Source organism: Oratosquilla oratoria, chromosome 23 (assembly GCF_046742065.1).
Source record: "Oratosquilla oratoria isolate Oo_2021 chromosome 23, ASM4674206v1, whole genome shotgun sequence".
In the NCBI taxonomy this organism is placed as follows: domain Eukaryota; kingdom Metazoa; phylum Arthropoda; class Malacostraca; order Stomatopoda; family Squillidae; genus Oratosquilla; species Oratosquilla oratoria.
Genome location: NC_134799.1, coordinates 21,568,145 through 21,592,094, shown reverse-complemented (window position 1 = coordinate 21,592,094; position 23,950 = coordinate 21,568,145). Strand labels below are relative to the sequence as shown.

The following is a 23,950-nucleotide window of genomic DNA, read 5'->3' as shown; positions in this document are numbered from 1 at the left end:
TAGTAGCTGTTCTAGCAATGGTAGTTGTAGTACCTATAGTTGTTTTAGTAGGAGAGTGGAGGAAATGAAAGAAGAAAGGAAGACGATGAGGATGAGATGAGAGGGACAGGGAAGAGTAGGAGAAGAGGGAGGAAAAGGAATGGGAGGAGGAGGAAGACGATGAGGGAGACGAAGGTGAGATGGGGAAGGAAGAGGAGGAAGAGGAGAAGGAAGAGGGGAAGGAGGTTGGGAAGGAAGAGGGGAAGGAGGTGGTGAAGGAAAATAAGGAAGAGGGGAAGGGGGATGGGGGAAATGAGGGAAAAGGAGGAGAAATGAACGGAGAGGAGGAAAAGGGGAAGGAGGGAAAGAAGGAGGATGAGAGGAAAAGAAGGGGAAAGGGGAAGAAGAGGTAAGAAGAAAGAGGAGAGAGGAGGAGGAAAAGAGAAGGAAAACGAGAAGGCTAATGCAGAGGAAGAGAGGAGGAAGAAGGAAAAGAAGGGAGAGAAAGAAAAGGAGAGGAAGGAGGGAAAGGATGATGATGATGAGAAGGAGGGGGACAGGAGGAAAAGGAGAGGGACAGGAGGAGGAGGAGGGGGGCAGGAGGAGGAGGAGGAGGAGGAGGAGAGAAGAGGGAGACAACAATGGCGGAAGTAAGGCCGAAGTGAGGCAAAACCGAATGGAGGAAGAAGAGGGGGGAGAGGGGAAGAAGAGGGGGGAGAGGGGAAGAATAGGGGGAGAGGGGAAGAGGGGGGAGAGGGGAAGAAGAGGGGAGAGGGGAAGAAGAGGGGGAGAGGGGAAGAAGAGGGGGGAGAGGGGAAGAAGAGGGGGGAGGGAAAGAAGAGGGGGGAGAGGGGAAGAAGAGGGGGGAGGGAAAGAAGAGGGGGGAGGGAAAGAAGAGGGGGGAGGGAAAGAAGAGGGGGAGAGGGGAAGAAGAGGGGGAGAGGGGAAGAAGAGGGGGAGAGGGGAAGAAGAGGGGGAGAGGGAAAGGATGGGGGAGAGGGAAAGAAGAGGGGGAGAGGGAAAGAAGAGGGGGAGAGGGAAAGAAGAGGGGGAGAGGGAAAGAAGAGGGGGAGAGGGAAAGAAGAGGGGGAGAGGGAAAGAAGAGGGGGAGAGGGAAAGAAGAGGGGGAGAGGGAAAGAAGAGGGGGAGAGGGGAGAAGAAGGGGAGAAGGACGAAGACGTGGGAGCAACCTTTCTCCGCCTCCTCCTCCTCCTCTTCATGAAGGGAGGTATTGCTGGGTGGAGACAGCAAATGACGAGACAGCGTGCAACATGCTGGTGCTCCCCCCTCTCCCACCTTCCCCCTCTTCCCCCCGAAAAAAAATTACAGTGCAGACTCCCTCCCAGACACAAACTGACAGACAGACAGACAGACAAACAGGCCAGACGGGCAGACGAACCTACACGAGAGGCCCATGCCAGCCACGAAGACTTTTCTTTGTGTGCAGACATGCAGACGCAGACACAGACAGACAGACAGACAGGCACACACACACACACACACACACACACACACACACACACACACACACACACAGTGTTGTTTATATATGGAATGGTCACCCAATGTCACTGATTGTTCTACTGTCTAGATATTAAAAAAGTCTTTACGTTTACTTAGATACAAATCCTCGATTAGAATTGTTTGCTCCACTATAGTTACGAAAAAAATCATATTACAGTATTAAATTAGGTAGCGAAACAGCCATGTAAGGACCAATAGGTCTCTTGTTGTTCGTTTCTCCACGTAACTTACACAAACACACCCACGCGCGCGCGCGCGCGCGAAACGTCGTTCTTATCTTCTGTATTACAATTAGAGAAAATTACACACAAAGATCGTAATTCTTATCCTGTGTATTACAATTAGGTAGACTATCTCACACACTCGTGTGCTGTTCCTTTCCTGTATACTACAATTATGTCAATACACACACATGAGAGAGAGAGAGAGAGAGGGAGAGAGAGGTAGAGAGAGGTAGAGGGAGAGAGAGGTAGAGAGGGATAGAGAGAGAGGGAGAGAGAGGGAGAGAGGGAGAGAGAGAGAGGGGAGAGAGAGAGAGAGAGAGAGAGAGAGAGAGAGAGAGAGAGAGAGGGAGAGAGAGAGAGAGAGAGAGAGAGAGAGAGAGAGAGAGAGAGAGAGAGAGAGAGAGAGAGAATTAGCCAACACCAACAAAGAACTTCCATTTCAACCCTCCTCCTCCACCCTCCTTCCCTCCCTCCTTCAGACAGCTCCGATTCAGCTGGTCTCGCACAGGCGTCATACCAATTTTGGTTTAGCACCAACAAACCAATTTGGGAAGCGAGTTCGAGCTCTTTGGTTTGATGGTGAGGCTTTTTACAGCAGCATATTTGGACTACGAGTCGGTTCCCCGGGCGCGGGCTACCCGTCTAGCAAACGTTGTTTGCCGCAAGACAGCGGGAAGAGATGAACGTTTGGTGTCCGTGGACACAGCAGCAGCAAACGTTTACGCGATTCGTTTAGAAAATTTCGTTCTCGGCAATGAGGCGGGAGACAGGGATGGCCTTTCATCCACAAGGAGCTCAGATAAAAAAAGGATGAGGGGGTGCACGCCTTGTCTGGCTACCTCCCTTATAATAGGGTAAGACACTTTTTGACATACAGACAAAATAAGAACACAAGAATGGAAGAGACTGCAAGAGACCATAAGGCCTATATTAAGCAGTTCCATGTCCATTACCACCTATCAACAGTCGGCATAGGACAACAGCTGCCATGACTTTCTGAGGGCGAGGAAGTAGGTCTTTAGATAAAATTATTCCAATTCTGCTCCGAAACCGCCCCCCATCCCCCAACTACTTCCGGAGAGCATTGGTCAAGCCCCCCCCCCACAATCTCCTCTCCCCCCACCCCCTCACTCGACCACAGCTATAGTTATGTATATCAAAGATGGCCAGGTCCTGACCTTGTTCCGTGTCAACTGTTCTGTATTCCTTTAAACTGTATCCATCAAATTTCCTCTCATTGTAAGATGAACCTTGATCTCAAGTATCCTTCCTTCCCTTCCGAATAACGAGAACAAGATGGGGGGGAGGAGGAAGAGGTGGGGAGGAGGAGGAAGAGGTGGGGAGGAGAAAGAGGTGGGGAGGAGGAGGAAGCAGGCAAAGTGGGAGAAGGGCGAGTGGATGCATTGTAATGATCTAAAGTGTAACGCTGACGGTGCTCACACCGAGGCGATGCTAAGCTAACTCAACAACGATATGTTGCACTCACACACACACACACACACACACAAAGAATTCACCGCCAATTAATTCGAGTCTACTCCCACGATCGTGTATTGACACAATGCCCAGTCAATGTGTAAATGTGCTCAAGACAGGACGTGGGGGGCGGCGGGGAGATGAAACGAGAATGGGTGAGGAGGAGGGGGGAAGGAGTAGGGGGAGGGAGGAGTAGGAGGAGGGAGGAGTAGGGGGAGGGAGGAGGAGGGGGAGGGAGGAGGAGGGGGAGGGAGGAGGAGGGGGAGGGAGGAGGAGTAGGGGGAGGGAGTAGGGGGAGGGAGGAGTAGGGGGAGGGAGGAGTAGGGGGAGGGAGGAGTAGGGGGAGGGAGGAGTAGGGGGAGGGAGGAGTAGGGGGAGGGAGGAGTAGGGGGAGGGAGGAGGAGTAGGGGAAGGGAGGAGGAATAGGGGAAGGGAGGAGTAGGGGGAGGAGAACTGGGAAGGGGAAGGGGAAGTAGGAGGGGATGAGGTGGAGTAGAGGGAGTAAGGGGGGAGGAGGGGAGGAGGAGAAAGAGGCAATGACGATGCGGAATTAAACTGATGAAGAGCGAGGTTGAGGAAGAAGCTGAGGATGAGGACGAGACGAGCAAAAGGAGAGGCGGCGAGGGAAAAGGACAAACATTGAGGAAGAGGACAAATATTGAACTCAAGGTCAAACTGCAGCAGCAGCAGGGAAAAAGTAAACAGAGAGAAAAAGAACAAAGAAAAAGGAACAATCATTGGCGGGAGGGGGGAGATAATACGAGACAAAAAAAAAAAAAGACAATGAGGGGGAAAAGGACAATGAGGTGGAAAAGGACAATGAGGGGGGGGAAGGACAAAGTGTGGAGGAAAAGGGACTGTGTTGGGGAAATGACAATGCGGGGGGGACAATGAGGGAGGAAGGGACAAAGTGTGGGAGAAAAAAGGACGAGGGGGGAAAGGGACAAAGTGATGGGTAAAGGACAATAAACAGTGAGGACCAAAGCCCAAAGGGGACAAAACAATGGAGAGAAAAAGTGTGAAAATGACAAACCGTGACCTTAAAAAAGACAACGAGGGGAAAAGAGGCAAACTAAAGGAGGAAAAATGAAAAAAAGAAAGAAAAAAAGGGGGGGATATCCAAACTGATGCACAGTAGCGGGGAGGCTGTCGAATCTAAAAACATAATACCGGGGAGAAGGTGTGTGCGAGTGGGGAGAGAAGATGGAGAGTAATTGATGAAGGAAGGAGTAAGGAGGAGAGGAGTAAAGAGGAAGGAGTAAGAAGGAAGGAATATGGAAGGAGGAGTGAGGAAGGAGTAAAGAGGAAGAAGTAAGGAGGGAGGAGTAAGGAAGGGGGAAGGAGTAAAGAGGAAGAAGTAAGGAGGGAGGAGTAAGGAAGGGGGAAGGAGTAAGATGGGGTAAGGCAGAAGTGTTAAGGAGGAAGAATGAGCAAGGAGGAAGGAGTAAGGCAGAAGGGGTAAGGAGGATGAAGTAGCAAGGAGTAAGGAGGAAGGAGGAGCAAGGACGAAGAAGGGGCAAGGAGTAAGGAGGAAGGAGGAGGAGGAAGGAGCAAGGGGGAAGGAAGAAGGAGCAAGGGGGAAGGAGGAAGAAGCAAGGGGGAAGGAGGAAGAAGCAAGGGGGAAGGAGGAAGAAGCAAGGGGGAAGGAGGAAGAAGGAGCAAGGAGGAAGGGGAAGGAGGAAGGGGAAGGGGGAAGGAGAAAAAAAGAACAAAAAGGAAGGAGCAAAGAGGAAGAAAGAATGAGGAGGAAGGAGTAAGGATGAAGAAGGAAGGAGTAAAGAGGAGGAAGGTGTTAAGAGGAAGGAGGAAGAAGCAAGGAGCAATGAGGAGTAAGGAGGAAAGGAGCAAGACAATATGCCGCACCCTAGATCCATCCCACAAACCTTACACTCCCTACAAGTCCATCCGCTCTCTGCCTGTGACTCAGACAGTCAAACGCGGAAGAAGACGGGCGAAGACCTAATTTCTTACCATCATTCATTGAGGGGAAGGGGGGAAGGGGGGTGCAAAGAGCCTGCGAAGACACTAGGCTCAGTGGGGGATAAGGCGTAATTGGTCCTGGGGGAGAGGAAATAGGGGAGGGGGAGGGGAGGAGGGGAAGGAAGGACATGGGAGGAGGGGAGGGGAGGGAAGGAGAGGGGAGGGAAGGAGATGGGAGGAGGGGAGGGGAGGGGAGGGGAGGGGAGGAGAGGGAAGGAGATGGGAGGGGAGGGGAGGGAAGGAGAGGGGAGGAGAGGGAAGGAGATGGGAGGGGAGGGGAGGGAAGGAGATGGGAGGAGGGGAGGGAAGGAGATGGGAGGAGGGTAGGGGAGGGGAGGGAAGGAGACGGGAGGAGAGGCGGAAAAGAAGGGAGGGGAGAGGAGGGGAAGGGAGAGGAGGGGAAGGGAGAGGAGGGGAAAGGAGAAGAGGAGAGGGGAAAAGAGTAGGGGAGGAGGACTGAATGAATGGGGAGGGAAAGGGATAGTAGATGAGGGGAAGGGATGAAGAGGAGGGAAGATGAGGGGAAAGGTAGGAGAGAGGGGAAAGAGAGGGAGGGTAAGGAAGGGGAGGGGAGACGAGGACAGAGGAGGGGAGGAGGACAGAGGAGGGGAGGAGTAAGAGTGGAGAAGTAAGGGGTGGGAAGGAGTGAGTAAGAGGGGAGAAGTAAGGGGAGGGGAAGAGAGGACAGAAGAAGATAAGGATAAGGTGAAACCAGAAGGATAGACGAGGAGAGAGTTGAAGGGTGGAGGGAATAGAAGGGAGGAAGCAAGGGGGAATGATGGAGAGACTGGAGGATTTCATGAAAGAAGGTAAGGAAGAAGGGGAAATGGGAAGGAGGGAAGGGACAAGGGAAGGAAAAAGGGAGGTAAGGAGGTAGGGAAGGGAAAAAGATAGGGAAGTGGAAGGGAAGGGAAGGAAGGGAAGGGAGACATAAGGAGAAGGGAGACATAAGGAGAAGGGAGATAAAAGGAGGAGGGAGGGGGAAAGGAGACGATGAGAGAAGAAAGAGTAAAGGGAAGGATACAAAACGACAAAAGAAAAAAGAAAAGAAAAAAGAAAAACTTGAGGATGGGAGCTGGAAAGAGAAGAAGAGTCAGGTGGTAGTGGTGGGGGGTATAGATGGAGGGGACTGGAGGGGAGGGAAGTGGAGGGGAAGGTGGAGGACGGAGGAGGCTGCAAGTTCAATACGCCCAGCCGTATCGCGCCTCCCGTTCTCTGCAAGCAACCGGCTGGGAGGGAGGGAGGGAGGGAGGGACTGGGAGGGGAAGGATTGGAGGGACTAAGGGAGGAGTGAGGGAGGGAGGGGAGAAGGGAGGAGAGAGGGAGTAAGGGATGACAAAGGATGGATGAGGGTGTGGAAGAGAGGGAGGTAGAGAGAGAAGGAGCGAAGGAAGGTGTTGAAAGTGGGAGGGAGGGGAGTAATGGGTGGGGGGAGGGGAGTAATGGGCGGGGGGAGGGGATGGTAGGTTGGAAGGATAAAGGGATGAGGGAGCTAAGGGAGGATACAAGGGGGGATGAAAAGAAAAGGGAAGGAAGAGGGGAGGAAGGGAGTAAAGTGGGAATAAGGGGGGGGAGGGAGGAAAGTTAAAATGGAAGCATGGCCTAAGCGGGCATGGGAATGTGTTCAGTATGAAAACAATTGGAGTATGGTATGTGTGTATGTGTGTGTATATATATATATATATTATATATATATATATATACACACACACACACACACACACACACACACACACACACAAAGCCTTTGCCAAGACTCATTACAAAACCGAATATGCAAAATCTTGTATGAAATCCCGAAGATAAGGTTCGAAATCTGATACTCCGCCACTGCCCAACTGCAGACAATGCTCCGACTCGCTGGCTGACATTCGTAGACTTCGAGAAAACCTACGACTATATCGCCGCGCAGTTTACGTCAGTCTTGGGAAATTTCCGTCCGTTTTGGGATTTTTTTTTTTTTGTCAGTAGGGGATTTTTCTGTTGCAGATATGTTGACAGACGTTGTGCAGGTCACCACCAAGTGCAGGCGCCTGCACATGCCTCGAGTGATGAACAACTCCTGATTGTACATCACATTCTGGGTTCACATCACTTTCACCAGGTTCTGGGGTTATCACACTGGGCTATTTTTCCTCCCACATCCTACCTTCAACCTCCATTTGAATAACTAGAATACGACTTCGCTTGCACTCTAGACTTCTCCAAGAACATTTCAACAGGATGTTTAACATTCGTATAGGTTTATAATCTTTTAGTTTATCAACCAGCTTTGCTATATATGACAAAGATAATTTGATATTTGGATTTTGAAAAACACACACTGTAACCAAAATAGTTTTTACTCGGATGAAGTCTCAACTTTCGGCGCTGGTGAAGCCCGTGGATCCCCAGTGTGACAAGCCCAGTGTTATAAGCCCAGTGTGATAGCCCCTTTGCCCAGGGATCTACCGAGCAGAGCCGTGTCTAGCCGAGCCACCGGGCGCTCCAACATCAGGAGCCACCAACCCCATTTCGAAGGTTTTGTCGACGACTGGTGACGAGCCACCAGTGAGCCAATCATGCTCAATGCTCCGAGCCACAGGTTACTCACTGTTGTCACCACGAGAGATAAGATCACGGCTCTCTTGCTATGCTATCATGCTTGGAATCAGCCGATTCTGTATTAAACAAGAGGCTTTACCATTGCGATTATATATTACTTTGTTACTACATCTCACACAGGTACCTAGTGCTTCTATCCTGAACACGATCACACCGAAGAGGTGGAGTCGTAGGCTACATGTGATAAATATGTTCATGGAAGGGAGCAAAGAGGAGGGAAAGTACAAGTTCAAAGTGATCAGCATTACCGAGTGGAGACTTGTGCTCCAACCATAGAGGAATCCCTAGTGACTCTGGTTCGTAGTGATGACCCTGAAGTCTCCTAAGTTGAGAACCAATGAGCTGAACGATGGAAGGAAGGAGACGTGAGGAAGAAATGGGGAGAAAGGGTGAGGAAGGGTGAGGAGAGGGAGGAAGGGTGAGGAGAGGGAGGAAGGGTGAGGAGAGGGAGGAAGGGTGAGGAGAGGGAGGAAGGGTGAGGAGAGGGAGGAATGGGAGGTCAAGAGGAAGGAAGGTCGATGGACAGGGAGAAGATGGACGAGGAGAGGGAGGAAGGAAGTCGGCTAAAACAAACCACGGGAGGCTTACAAGGGGGGAGAAAGGCTTGGGGGGTGGGGGAGGTAGGAGACGCGTTGACCGAGTAAGGTGAGGAGGATTGGGGGAGGAGGAGGAAATGAGAGGCTGACTAGAAGGGCGAGGAGAGGCAGGAAAGGAAGGCGTTTGTGGGTAAGAGAAGGAAAGCGGGGAGGAAGGTAGGAGAGAGGTAGGAGAGGGGGTGGGAGGGAGGTAGGAGAGGGAGTGGGAGAGAGGTAGGAGAGGAGGAAGAGAGACAGGAGAGGGGGTGGGAGAAAGGTAGGAGAGGAGGGAGGAGAGAGGTAGGAGAGGTAGTGGGAGAGAGGTAGGAGAGGAAGAGGAAGAGAGGCAGGAGAGGGAGTGGGAGAGAGGTAGGAGAGGGAGTTGGAGAGAGGTAAGAGAGGAGGAAGAGAGGTAGGTGAGGGGGTGAGAGGTAAGAGAGGAGGAAGAGAGGTAGGTGAGGGGGTGAGAGGTAAGAGAGGAGGAGGAAGAGAGGTAGGTGAGGGGGTGAGAGAGGTAAGAGAGGGGGTGGTGAGAGAGGTAAGAGAGGGGGTGGGAGAGAATGGAAGGAGTGGGTGAGAAAGTGGGAGAAAGGAGATGTGGTGGGAAAGGGAATAGGAGAGCAGAAGAGAATGGGAGCGGTGGGGGCAAGGGGGGGGGAGACCACGAGTGAGCAGAGTGGAGGGGTGGAGGGTGGGGGTGGGGGAGGCACTAAATGGCGGCAACCCGACAAGGTCGACACACAAAAATGCGCCTCATATCGCGACGCGAGAAAAGGGGGGAAGGAAGGGGGATAGGGGGAGACCAGAAAAATGTGATTGGGAGGAGTGAGAGTGAGGGGAGCGAGACAGCGAGGTAGGGGAAAGGGGGGCGAGACAGGTGGGGGAAGGGGGCGAGACAGGTGGGGGAAGGGGGCGAGACAGGTGGGGGGAAAGGGCGAGACAGGTGGGGGAAAAGGGCGAGACAGGTGGGGGAAAAGGGCGAGACAGGTGGGGGGAAGGAGCGAGACAGGTGGGGGGAAGGAGCGAGACAGGTGGGGGAAAAGGGCTAGACAGGTGGGGGAAGGAGCGAGATAGGTAGAGGAAGGAGCGAGACAAGTGGGGGAAGGAGCGAGACAGGTGGGGGAAGGAGCGAGATAACGAGATGGGGAGAAGGCATGAGGAAGCGAGGTGGGGGGAAAGTTTCCTATGTAAAATTGAGAAGGGAGATAGAAGAGCGAGGAAGAATAGGAGAGAATAGGGGGGATGGGGAGATTAGGGGGGACAGGAGGGAGGAAGAGGGAGTAGGAAGAGGGAGAATGAAGAGGTAGGAGTAAGGAAGAGAAATGGAAGGAAAAGGGAAGAGGAAGGAAAAGGGAAGAGGAAGGAAGAGGGAAGAAGAAGGAAGAGGGAAGAGGAAGAGGGAAATGGAAGGAAGAGGAAGGGAAATGGAAGGAAGAGGGAGGGACGAGGATGGAAGAGGGAAGAGGAAGACGGAGGAGGAAAGAAGTGGGAGGAGGAAGAAGGAAGAGTGAGGAAGGAGGAAGAGGGAGGAAGGAGGAAGTGGGAAGAGGAGGAAGAGGGAGGAAAGAAGGAAGGAAATAAGGAAGAAATGAGAGGAGGAAAGGAAGAGGAAAGAAGGTGGAAGGTAAAGGAAGGAGGAGGAAAGAGGGAGGAAGGAAGAGAAAGAGGGAAGAAGGAAGAGGAAGGAGGAGGAAGAAAGAGGAAGGAGGAGAGACGAGGAAGGAGGAAGAAAGAGGAAGGAGGAGGAAGGAGGAAGAAAGATGAAGGAGGAGTAAGAGGGAGGAAGGAGGAGGAGGAAGCAAGCATGTGAGGAGCAAGGAAGAAGGAAGACACGGAGGAGTAAAAGAGGAACCACTCGTGCTGAAACAACACTTGCAACAAGGATGATGTCTGGATGTGGGTTCTCCTCTTGCACGTCGTCCATCTTGAGAAAGAAAACGTTCCAAGAAACTTCACACGAGAGGAACGTTTACTCTCATGACAGTTTCTCTTTCTCAATCTTTAAAATCCCGCTTCCCCCCCACCTCCCCTTTCCTTCCCTCACCGCCTCGTCCCCACAACCCACCACCTCCACCCCATCCGAAGTGGTGTTCATCATATTATATATATCTTATATATATATATATATATATATATATAGAGAGAGAGAGAGAGAGAGAGAGAGAGAGAGAGAGAGAGAGAGAGAGAGAGAATGGGGATGAAGGGAAGGGGAAAAAGGGGAAGGAAAGGAGGGTAGGGGAGGAGAAGGAAGGAGAGGAGAACGGAAGGGAGGAGAGGGAAAGGGAGGAGAGGGAATGGGAGGAGAGGGAAAGGGCGGAGAGGGGGAAGGGAAGGGAAGGGAAGGGAAGGGAAGTCAGTGGAGGCGAGAAGTGAAGAAGAGAAAAGGGGAGGAGTGGAGGGGAAGAAATGAGGGAGAGGAGAAGAGTGGAAGGGAGTGGATGGGAGTGGGGGGGAGAGTAATGTTGAGGTTCCGCGTTCGATTCAACAGATTCCGATCTCTAATCCAGATGCCAGAGGGCGGTGGCGGCGAGGAGGCGGCGGCGGCGGCGGCCTAGCGCGAACCTGGCACTGGCACTTGGGGGGGGGGGAAGGAGGGAGAAGAGGAGGGAGACGAGAGATGAGGAAGGAAGGAAAAGAGGAGGAAGAGTAAATGGAGGAGGAAGGGGAAGGAGGTTGGCGAGGGCAGAAGGGGAGGAAGAAGAAGAGGAGTAAGGGGAAAATCAGCTGAAGATAGAAGGATGAGGGGCATGAGGGGGAGGATGGGGACGGGAGGGGAGGATGAGGAAGGGAGGGCGATGAGAAAGGGAGGGGGATGAGGAAGGGAGGGGGATGAGGAAGGGAGGGGGATGAGGAAGGGATGAGGAAGGGATGAGGAAGGGATGAGGATGAGGAGTGAGGGGGGAGGGGAGGGGGGAGGGGAGGAGAGGAGGGGAGAAGAGGAGGGGAGGAGAGGAAAAGGGGAGAGGAGGAGAGGGGAGGGTACGGGAGTGGAGGAGTGGGCGATGGAGGGAGGGGAATGGAGGGGGAAGGGAGGGGGAGGGGCGAGTGAGGGAAAGTGATTATGCAAGATCTCATAATCGAGGAGAGTTATTAGCATTTGTTTTGTAACAATTTTTTATTCTCTCGTCAAACTTATTATATTCATTATTATTATTATTATGATTATTATCAAGGCCGCCGTTGGGTCCCCTCCCCGTCAGGCCAGGGTCGTCGGGAACCAACGAACCCACATTGGGTCCCGGGACTTACACATACATCAGTGACAACGTGGGGATCTCGCCTGTTGAGGGCGTTGGGGGGAGGAAGGGGGAAGGGTAAACCCCCCCTCATTCTTGAACGCCGAGGTCCAGGAGTTATGTATTCACACTACAAAGAGGGAGAGAAAGAGAGAGAGGGGGGGAGGGAGAGGGAGAGGAAGAGAGGAGAGAGAGAGAGAGAGAGAGAGAGAGAGAGAGAGAGAGAGAGAGAGAGAGAGAGAGAGAGAGAGAGAGAGAGAGAGAGAGAGAGAGAGAGAGAGAGAGAGAGAGGAGAGAGACAGAGAGAGAGAGAGAGAGGAGAGAGAGAGAGAGAGGAGAGAGACAGAGACAGACACTTCGGAGGAATTGGTACCCCTTGGTACGAAAGCGTTGCAGGTTGTGGCATCTCGAAGAAACAGACTGAAGAAGGCGAACTCCGGAGCTGAAATGGCGAGTAACCGTTGGAAGGAAAAGACAAACAATAACGATGCTCGAACAACAGAACGAAAATGGATATGTCGAAGGAGGAAGAGGAGAAGAAGGAGAAGAAGGAGGAGGGGGAGGAAGAGGGGGAATATATGGCCAGAAAAACAAACTACAGAAGCAACGGTAAACATTAGAAACTATTGGACTAGGAATGACGGAAGGAAGGAAGCAAAGAGGGAAGGAGGGAAGGAAGGAGGGAGGGAAGGAGGGAAGGAGGGAAGGAGGGAAGGTAGGAAGGAGGGAGGGTAGGAGTAAAGAAAATATGGAGGAAAGGAAGAAAGTAATGAAGGAAGTAAGGAACTAAGGAAGAAAAGAAAAAGAAGGGAGGAACAGAAAACGCCGAATGGGGGTGGGTGGGGGACTTAATTGACAGAAATGAAAATAAGGAATAAACTAAACAAATGAACGACTGCGAAGAAGACGAAAGGTGGCTCAAAGGAAGCAAATTGCTCAAATGACACGCTTCTTAGTGTGTAGGTTGGGGGGGGGAATGTAGGGAAGTGGAAGAGGGGGGAGGGCAATGTGGAGGCAAGCAGAAGATACGAGTGGAGTAGATTGGAGTGAAGTAGGAATGGAGCAGAAAAGAGTGGAGTGGGAGTGGAGCAAGAAGAGTGGAGTAGAAAGGAGTGGATCTGGAGTGGAGTAGAAAGGAGAGTTGGAGTGGAGTAGGAATGGAGCAGAAGAGAGTGGAGTGGGAGTGGAGCAAAAAGAGTGGAGTAGAAAGGAGCGGAGTAGGAGTGGAGTGGGATTTTTTTGCAAGGCTTTGGGGGGAGTGGGAGTATATGAAATGCGAGGCGTGAAGTCCGTAAGGGGTGGAATGGGGAGTACACAGGAATAACAAAATAAGAATGAAGAAGACTTCGAGAGACCATAAGGCCTACACTAGGCAATTCGAAGTCCATGACCACCCGTCACACTATCCATAAAGGGAGTGCATAAAGGGAGTATGGGGGTGAAGGATGGACGAGGGTGGTGTGGGGGTGGGGTGCATAAGCAATGGGGTGAGTACTATACGACAGGGGGGTGAGGATTGGGGTGGGGGAGCGCTGAAACTATTGGTTGTTTTAAGAGAAGGTTAGATAACTTTATGGATGGGGATGATAGGTGGTAATGGACATGGAACAACCTAGAGTAGGCCTTATGGTCTCTTTCAGTCTCTTCCATTCCTATGTTGTTTTGTGCTTAGGAGGGTCAGGTAGGGATGAAGGGGAGAAGACCAGGAGTGGTGTGTAACATTAACTCTTAGGCAATATATATCTAATAATAAAAAAATTAACTAATAAATTAATCGATGCTAACCGTGTGACATCCAAAGAATTCTCGTTTCAGACTGAATATAAAATAAAGGTCACGGTTGTCAATAATGGAAACATTGACAATATCAATACTATCAATAGTGTCAATAAGTATTGACCCTGTGGGACTCCTTTACATGGTACACGCGAGGTGGGTGGAAATGAAAAACGGGAGGAGGAGGAAGAGGAGGAAGGGAAGGATGAGGGGGGAGGAAGGGAGGGGAAGGGAGGGGGAGGAGTAGGAGGAGGAAGGGGAGGGAGGAGGGGAGAGGGAAGGAGGAGGGGTAGGAGGAGGAAGGGGAGGGAAGAGGGGAGGAGGAAAGGGAGGGAGGAATAGGGGAGGAGGGGAGAAGGGGGAGGAGGTGAGGAGAAGGGGTTGGAGGAGAAGGAGGAGGAGGAAGAGGGGGAGGAGGGGCAGGAGAGAAACAGGTGAAAACGTAGGAGGAAAACAAGGACTAAAAGGGATGGTGGCAGCAGCAGCAGCAGGAATGATGGCGATAGTGACAGTACTCGTGGTGGTAGTAAATAAAATAGTAGTAGTAGTAGTAGTAGTAGTAGTAGTACAAGGGCGAGTATTTACGTGAAAGTGATAGTAAGAGTACTCGTGACAATGGTAGTGGTAGTAATGCAAGGAAAAGTATTTCCGTGAATGGGATTACGAAAATAAAATAAACCAAAGATTGTAAAAGAAGGGGAACTATGGACGAAAGAAAGAGGGGAACCAAAAGGGAGAGGAAAGGGGAAATAAGGTCAAGTCCAAAAGATGTTACGAGGGGAGAGGTAAGAGATGAGAAGATGGGAAAGGCAGTGTGTGTGTATGTGTGTGTGTGTGTGTGTGTGTGTGTGTGTGTGTGTGTGTGTGTGACTATGTGTGTGACTATGTGTGTGACTATGTGTGTGACTGTGTGTGTGACTGTGTGTGTATGACTGTGCGTGTGTGTGCGTGTGTGTGTGCGTGTGCGTGTGCGTGTGTGTGTGTAAATAAACAAATAAATGGGTAAAATGTAAACAAGCTGTTCGAGGAACAACTTAGTTGCTCGTAATTAACACTCCCAAGTGGGAACCAAGATCTCGGAGGACGAGGACGACGACGAGGACGACGACGAAGATACGAGAAGGGCAAGAAGGAGGACGAGGAATACAACGACGAGAGTAAGGACGAAGAGGAGGACGAGGATAAGAGAAGGGCAAGAAGGAGGACGAGGAATACAACGACGAAAGTAAGGACGAAGAGGAGGACGAGGACGAGAAATACAACGACGAGAGTAAGGACGAAGAGGAGGACGAGGACGAGGAATACAACGACGAAGAGGATGAGAACGAGGAGGGCGAGGACAAGGAATACAACGATAAGAAGGACGAAGAATACGAGGAAGACGAAGACGACGACGAAGATGACAAAGACGACGACGAGGAAGACATGGAAGATCACGAGGGGAAGGATAAGAGGGAAGAAAAGGTGGAATACGAGAATGAAGTGCTGAAGGTGGAGGTGAAGTAGGGAGAGGTTGGGGAAGAGATGATGATGGAGGAAGACGTGGAGAGGGTGGGAGGGGGTGGGGATGAGGAGGAAGAGAGGAAGAGGAAGGAGGAGGTGGTGATGGAGGAAACGGTGGTGGAGGAGACGGTGGTAGTGGACGATGAGGAGGATGTGGAAGTGGTTCAGGTGGAGATGGAGGAGGAGAAAAGGAAGAAGTAAGAGAACAAGGAAGGAGAGGAGGAGAGGGAGAAAACGGGCAAGTACGAGAGTAAGGAAGGAAGAAGAGGGGGAGGGAAGAAAAGTAAAGGAAGAGGTAGAAAAAGATATGGACAATGAAGAGGAAAAGAAAGATTTGGACAATGAAAAAGAGGAAAAGAAGGAGAAAGAAGTGGTGGAAGTGGAGGAGGTGGTGAAGGAGAAGAAGGAGAAGGAGAAGGAGAAGGAGGAGGCGAAGGAGGAGTAAGAGGAGGAGGCGGGTCAATAGGCCGCGTGTCCAGAAGTGGCTATGGTGAGGAGCAGGGGCAGCAGAAGAGGCAGCCAGTAGGGGGAGAAGAAGCAGGCAAGCAAGCAGGCAGAGTGCCTGCTGGGTCTAGCTTCAGACCACAGACAGGAGCAACAGCTGGAGACGCTGTGAGAGAGGAAAGAATCGACACAGGAGGAGGGGGTGGGAGAATGGTAGTACTTATGGGGGAGGTCGACTGGTAAGACACCCAAGTGAGGGAAAAAAGAACATTTTGAAAGAAAACTTCCCATTAATGTGCATATTTCATATTTGGTATGTTGAACAAAGTTTCCACACACCTGTTTAGTCCACACTCTCATCATTAATTTAGTAATTACACAATTGCATTTATCTGATGCAAGGCGATCCAATGCATCTCAACTTTGAAAGGAAAACCGTTAAGTCGACGATATCTTAAACCCAGTTTACGGCAACAACGGCTTTGCTGTTGCCATGAAGTGATCTCTCTCTTTTTTTTTTATATAACGACTAGCAAAGTATAGTCATTTTATCCATGTATAGTAACGGTTCCACAATTACCAGTGATTTCCATTTGCCCAGGCTTTCGTAAACATGTGATCGGTGACACTGATAATAAGTTCCTTTGATGTCGGCCCTTGGTTCTGATAATGATAATGACAATGATGATAATAATGATAATGATGATCACAATTCTGATCATCTTGGAAGATATAAAAGAATGAGCAAATTCCCAAGACTTTTCTTGTCACTCTTAATCATATCACAGACGAAACGCGACATCAAATTCAATCGAACACGTTCGTACAATAGTCTGTTCTCTTCGTGACACAAACATTTGCAAACCTGCCTTCGCGTGGTCAACATGTATCGAAAACCTTATTGGTTAACTCGTTTACAATACTGCCACTGACCAATATTTAAACCAATGGTTTTCAAACCTTTTCACTCCATTCCCCCCCTTCTTGGAGAGAAAAACATTTTATATATATATATATATATATATATATATATATATATATATATATATATATATATATATTATATATATATATATATATATATATATATATATATATATAATAATAATAATAATAATAATAATAATTATAATAATAATTATAATCATAATTTTGACATACAAACTGTTGATTAATAGAAACCTTTTGCTTTATTACAAAAATGACAATCATAATTACCTTACATTTCTTCTACCAGGACAGTGTAATGCCCCCCACCCACATTCCTCACATACAGAAATGTAATCTGTAACCGCAGGTCACAGCCGCCAAGTTTGAGAATCAGTGCTACCATGTACAGACTGGTAACATGGCAAGACGAGGGGAGGGACGGGGGAGGGAAGTGGGAGGGGGGGGGGACCCTGGGCAGACACTTCATTAAACGAAAGAGAAAAAACCTTACTGGTTTCAACTTACGAACGACGCAAGTCGAAACTGGACGAGAGGCGTTTTGCCTCATAAGAGCTCTTCAGAAGAGTTTGCCTTTCCCTCCCTCCCTCGTCTTCCAATAATATCATCAATGTTATCATTGACAACCAGGACATTTCCCGTGCTTTCAATATCAACCAAAACATTATCTAAACGTCATTCTAGGTTTGTGTTAACTTTGTGTTAACTTAATACTACCAATGTAAATAAAATCACTCCGATATCAACAAATATCCATTGTACATAATACGTCCTTACTGATCTACACATCTTCCTCTAAAGCACCAGCAGTAATTGTGATAAGAACAAATCCATCCATTTCAAAATTCTGATTCGGATGTGAGCAAGTTCAGATAGAATGGTCCAATGCAGGATCGCCTGTCTACCCATAGGTCTGACGAAGAAGTCTCTGTAGCTCACCACAGTGGCTTCATCCGGCCTAGTAAAGGCGTCATCACACTGGGTTATTTTTCCTTCGACTGTTGGAGTAGATTTGCAGGTCGCAGCTTTCGGGAAGGAATCTGATATTACGGAAGTAACAGTGATATTCTTAAAAAATATTTCCTTATGTAAATCCTATATAAATCCTTGAAAGGTTATGATTTATGCAAAGAATTGTTTAAAGAATACCACCGTAAGAATCTCACGGTGGTATTCTTATTTTTTTTTTCTTATATAAATCTCTGTTTTCCAGGGATTTATACAAGATTTATATAAGGAAAGAATTTTTTAAGAATATCACCGTAATTTTCCTCCAGTATATCAAATGACATTGTATGCAGATTGTTAAGAAAACAAAATAGTTTGCCATAGTGATTTGACGGCGGAAAAGGTTCTGGAAGAGGGCAGTACCGCAGATTAATTGGAAGTTCGAGGAAAAATAGCCCAGTGTGATAACGCCTATAGGTGCTTAGGTTGGGTTGGTGGAGAGGAGACAGGGGGAGGAAAAGGATGACAGTGGGGGAGGAAGAGGGAAAGGGAGAGATAGAGAAAAGGGGAGGGAAAGAGGAGGGAGAGGGAAAGTGTAGGAAAGATAGAGGGAGAGGGTGGGAAAGAGAATGGGAGAGAGGAGAGAGAGACACACACAAAGAGAGAAAGGGGGGAAGAAAGAGGCAAGAGGGGGGAAGAGAGAGGGAAAGATGGAAAGAGACTGGGAGAGAGAGTATAATAAAACTTGCATCAGAAGAGCGAGTCAAGTTTGGCTGTTCGATACAGCCCTGGGGCTAAGACGGAAGGAGGGGAGGAGGAGGGCGGAGGGAGGGGGAGGAGGAAGTAGGGAAGGAGAGGGTGGGAAGAGAGAAGTGGGAGGAGTGAGAAATGGGAAGAGAAAGTGGGAAGATGGAGAGAGGGGAAGAGAAAGTGGGAAGATGGAGAGAGGGGAAGGAGGAAGGAGGGAAGTGGAAGAAGTGGAAAGAGGGAGGAGTGGAAAGAGGGAGGAGTGGGAAGAGGGAGGATGGGAAGAGCGAAGATGGGAAGAGCGAAGATGGGAAGAGGGAGAAAGGGAAAGAGGGAAGATGAGAGGGAGAAATGGGAAGAGAGTAAATCGCAATGGAAGAGGAAGAAGAGGGATGAAAGGAGAAGAGGGAGAAAATAGTGAGCGAATAGTAAATAATAAAGAAGGAACGACACTAGGTAACGTGTACACACGAAAGAAAATGGTTGAGGGTATAATTAAGAAAACGTGAATTTGGGCTGAGGGAAACAATGTAAGGAGAAAATAGGTGAAGAAGAATAGCGAGAAAGACTGAGTGATGGAGCCAGGGGAAGAGAGAAGGAGCGAGACAAAGAGGAGAGACAAGAGTGAGAAAAAGAGGGGAGAGAGGAGCGAGAGAACAGGAGAGAGAAGAGCGAGAGATAAAGAGGTGAGGGAGGAGCGAGAGAGTGGAGAAAGGAGAAACGGGAGAAAGAAGGAGAGGAATGAGTGAGGAAAAGAGGGGAGACGTAAAGAGATGGCAAGGGTGGAGGGGGGTAAGGGTGAAGGGATGTAGGGGGTGAGTAGGCAAGGGTGAAGGAGGGCAAGGGTGGAGGGGGGCAAGGGTGGAGGGGGGCAAGGGTACAGGGGGGCAAGGGTGAAGGGATGTAGGGGTGAGAGTAGGCAAGGGTGAAGGGAAGGTAAGGTTGAAAGAAGGCAAGAGTCAAGGGAGACAAAGGGTCAAGGGAGGCAAGGGTCAAGGGAGACAAAGGGTCAAGGGAGGCAAGTGTGAGAGGAGGCAAGTGTGAGGGGAAGGCAAGGGTGAGGGGAAGGCAAGGGTGAGGGGAAGGCAAGGGTGAGGGGAAGGCAAGGGTGAGGGGAAGGCAAGGGTGAGGGGAAGGCAAGGGTGAGGGGAAGGCAAGGGTGAGGGGAAGGCAAGGGTGAGGGGAAGGCAAGGGTGAGGGGAAGGCAAGGGTGAGGGGAAGGCAAGGGTGAGGGGAAGGCAAGGGTGAGGGGAAGGCAAGGGTGAGGGGAAGGCAAGGGTGAGGGGAAGGCAAGGGTGAGGGGAAGGCAAGGGTCAAGAGAAGGGAAGGGTGAGACTAGTAACAACAGTGGGGAGGTGGAAAAGCGAATGATTCAACAAAGTACGAGAATGAAAACACAATGCAAGGGACAAGATGATGCAAAAAGGAAGCACGGTGCTTGAGAGGACAAGACAGAGGTGGGACAAGGATGCGAAAAGACAATGAAAAGGGCAAGACACAAAGGTGACTACGTCAAACAGGACAATAGGGAAAAAAGGGGGGGGGCGCGTTCTTCGTGAGACACGGCACAGGACAAGACAAAACAGTGACAAGACGAGGATGGGAAAAGACAAAGAGGAAACAAAGCAAAGGACAAAACGTGGACAGGACAACATGAAGAAGACAAGACAAAAATAAGTGGCGAGAAGCAAGAAAAAGGTAGCAGTAAGACAATTGACACGAAAGCATTTTTTTTTTTTTTCGTTCGAGATAACCGGCCCTTCCATCCTTGGGGGCAATGTGGCACCGAAGAGGGCAAGCAAGAAGAAGGGGAGTGTCAAATACACAAATAATCGCCACCCTCTTTCGAGTCGAGATGAAGACTCCAATCATAACAATTCTGCGTGACTCTGGTCCACAGGAGTGTCGTCAATCCCCTTCAAATAATAAATCCATAAAACTTGTACAGTCAATATGCAAAACGGGGCACGACAGCGAAGCAGCCAGGAGAGAGAGAGAGAGAGAGAGAGAGAGAGAGAGAGAGAGAGAGAGAGAGGAGAGAGAGAGAGGAGAGAGAGAGAGGAGAGAGAGGAGAGAGAGAGAGAGAGAGAGAGAGAGAGAGAGAGAGAGAGAGAGAGAGAGAGAGAGAGAGAGACGGAGGAAGGGAAGGTGGGAGGGAGGGGAGGGAGGGAAGGAGAGGGAGGGAGGGAGGGGAGGGAGGGAAGGAGAGGGAGAGGGGGAGAGGGGGAGGGAGGGAGAGAGAAGAGAGTAAGGGAGGGGAGAGGGGAAGAGGGTATGAAAAGTGGAAAAGAGGGGCGAGGGAGAGGGGAGGAAAGAGGAGGAGAAGGGAGAAGGAGAGGAGAAAGTGAAAGAGAGCGAGAGGAATTGAGGAAGAAAAAGAGCACGAAAGAGAGAGAGAGAGAGAGAGAGAGAGAGAGAGAGAGAGAGAGAGAGAGAGAGAGAGAGAGAGAGAGAGAGAGAGAGAGAGAGAGAGAGAGAGAGAGAGAGAGAGAGAGAAAGAGCAAGCGTAACACAAGGGGTGGCAGCAATCATCCCCGTTCCCGTCGAAGGGTCAAGAACACGCCCCCCGGATTATCTGGGGCCCCGCTGAGCTTCCGGGGGGCGGCAGTGTCCTTAGGAAGGCCTCGAGTCCCGATAAATCCCGGGACAGTCCCACTTGAAGTACGACGTTGCAGATGGGAGCGCCCGGGGAACGGAAGGGAATGACAAGGAATGAGAATGAACGAAGGAATGAACGGTTCTACAGATTGTTCAAAAGTGGATAACATTTGAACACGTAACACGTCCACTGGGTTCACAGTGATCACGTTAACGATCTTAATAACACAAAGTTAGCCAGAAAAAATATATGGCATCTGACATATTGTAGGAAGAAAGGAGTCTGAGTAACTACTCAAAAAATAAAATAAATAAATAAAATAAAATCCTCAAAAAAGACTCCCACCTCTCCCCCTCCCCCCATGGCTTTCTGGACAAGCAAAGCTCCCTTTCACTCCCCTGCCTTCTCCGGACAGACGGGACCCCCCCCCTTCCCACTTCGGGCACAAGAGTGGGGGGGGGGAACCCCCAGACTATGACCCGTGAAATGACAACATTTGTCTCCAAAACACATATTTTCTTCACTCAGAACAAACACACACACACACACACACACACACTGATTTACAAACATTTTCATGAAAATTGTGGAACGCCTGTAGGCGAAATCTCAAGTCGTTATACATATGTATACACACACACATGCATACACACACAAACACACACACGAGCTAAATCCCCAGTCAAAGACCCTTTTGTTTCCCAGATCGACATGCAACTCTGGCGGCCAACGAGGGCACCGCAAGCGCTTGCGGGTTGAGCCCTGTACAGTACGCTTACGACAGGTCACCTTACACATGGGCGACGAAGTTGTTCCTCCTCTTCCTCCTGGCAATGACCTGAACCCATCTCCACACTTTCCCTCCGATATTCCCATTATAACGAAAGAAATCACACACACACACACACACACACACACACAAGAAAGGGAAAGGGAGGGGTAAGGTGGAGGGAGGAAGGAGGGAAGTAGATTTGGGTGAGAAAAGAGGAGGAAGGAGGAAAGACGGAGGAGGAGAAGAAGGAGGAGGAGGAGGAGGAGAGGGAGGAGGGGGAGGAGGAAAGAGGAGGAGAGACGGAGGAGGAGGATGGAAAGTGAAGTAGAAGAATAAAGTGGAAGGAGGAGGGAGGAGGAGGAGGGAAGAGGAGGGAGGAGGAGGGGATAGTTAGTGATGGTGCTGGTATTGGTGTGGTGGTATCTTCACCACAATACGAGTATATTGGTAAACTGTGGTGGTGTTAATTGATGGTGTTAATGCACCCAACACCATCACCAACAATGCAACCACCAAACACCACCCGCCACTTTGCTCATGATTACTACAATGTGGCGCTATCACCATATTGGTGTTATCATACTGGCACCATCATTACATTGGCACTATCACCACATTGGCACATCACCATTATTGCACCATCACCACATTGGCTGTATCACCATATTGGCACTATAACCGTAATTGCACTATCACTATATTGGGACTATCAACATATCACCATCATCACTACCACCACGGTATTGTAACCACCATCACCACCACTACTACTATTCACCTGTGCTACACAGAGGTAAATTGTTCCGCTGGTAATCACTCCTGATAATGATCGCCTCCATCGGTGGAAGGAGAAAGTTGGTGGTAGTGGTGGAGGGTGGAGGTGACAGTGGTGGAGGTGGTGGTGGTAACCATCACGGTGGCAGGTGGTAGGTGGTATGTGGTAGTGGTGGTGGCCGTGATGGTGGTGGTAGGTAGTGGAGGGTGGTAGTGGAAGCGGTGGTGATTGGTGTGGGTGGTGTAGTTGGTGGTGGTACGAGTGCTGGTGGTATGGGTTGATAATGGTGGGGGAGAGCAATGATGACAGTGTTGGTGGTGGTGGTAGAGTGGTGGAACGAGTGGTGGTGGTATGAGTGGTGGTATTACGAGTGATGGTTGTGGTATGCGTGGTGTTACGAATGGGTGGTGATAGTATGCGTGGTGGTAAGAGTGGTGGTGGTACGAGTGGTGGTGGTACGAGTGGTGGTGGTACGAGTGGTGTTACGAGTCGTGGTGGTGGTACGAGTGGTGGTGATATACGTGGTGGTATGCGTGGTGGTACGAGTGGTGGTGGTGGGAGAGTGGCGTGTTTCGTGGACGCCAGTGAAGGAGCGAGTCGGGGCTGAACAGGCGGACGAGCGAGCGAGCGAGCGAGCGAGCGAAACGAATGGAAAGCCACAGGGGGCCGGGGTGAAGCCTAAAATACAAACAGTAATGGGAGCAGAAATCCACACAAAAGCCAATTCACATGCAAAATGCCTTAATCACTTCCTCCCACCCTCCCTCCCTCCCTCCAAATATTCACAGATTCTTGAGCAAGATAGAACTACCAATAGCGAACACACATCACACACATACACACACACACATACAAACACATTCAGACACACATCACACACACACACACACACACATACACACACATACGCGCGCGCGTACATACGCACACATAGACACACACGCGTACATACGCACACACACACACGCACACACATAGACACACATCACACACACACATATATACACATCACACACACACACACACACACACATAGATACACACACATCACACACATACATAGACACCCACACACACACACACACACACACACACACACACACACACACACACCTACCTGGTGCAGACGGTATTTCTAAAGATCTCACATCTGCAATTCTTACCTATCATTCAGAGTATTTTGAACCCCATACTAAATACAAGTACCACAAATCAAAAGTAAGGTCTGCAGTAATTAAAAATAAAACTGAGATTGCCAAACCTATTTACCGAGCAGACTCAGGACGTCAATAGCAAACACTCAAATTGCAGTCGAGCAAGTAAGAAAACACAAGAATATTACTCCTCAGCTCTCCCTCACAAATGAGTTAAGCAATACGCTGTCGTGGGAAAAAAAGGGGAGGGGGGGAGGGTACCATGTCTATTATAGCCATTACTGATTAAGATATCTTAAGATAAAAAAAAATTGAGAATAGAAAATGTAAATAAAAATTCACATAAAACCAAAAGAAATCAGAAAATGGAAAAAAAAAAAACGTGTATACTGTATAAAGTAATCGACAAAATTAGTTAAACCTGTGAAATAGTACGCCATTTGGTAGAGACAGGACCAGAGAAAGGAGGCATTTACTAATTAAGAACACAGAATATTTATGCAATTTAGTATAATTTTTGTTCAGACTGCCAATGCACTACGGAAATTTTTTTGTTCTTAATGCAATGGCAGGCCCTTCACAGTGCGGCAAAATAACTACTATACAGGGTTGTATTTACTAATATATATATATATATATATATATATATATATATATATATATATATATATATATATACATATATA

General features: G+C 49.5%; 1 protein-coding gene across 3 annotated transcripts in view; it reads right to left on the bottom strand.

Moving 5' to 3' along the window:
- The window catches only part of mtgo (miles to go), a 340,195-nt gene that overhangs the window by 76,502 nt on the left and 239,743 nt on the right, over positions 1-23,950 (bottom strand). The window lies entirely within an intron of this gene.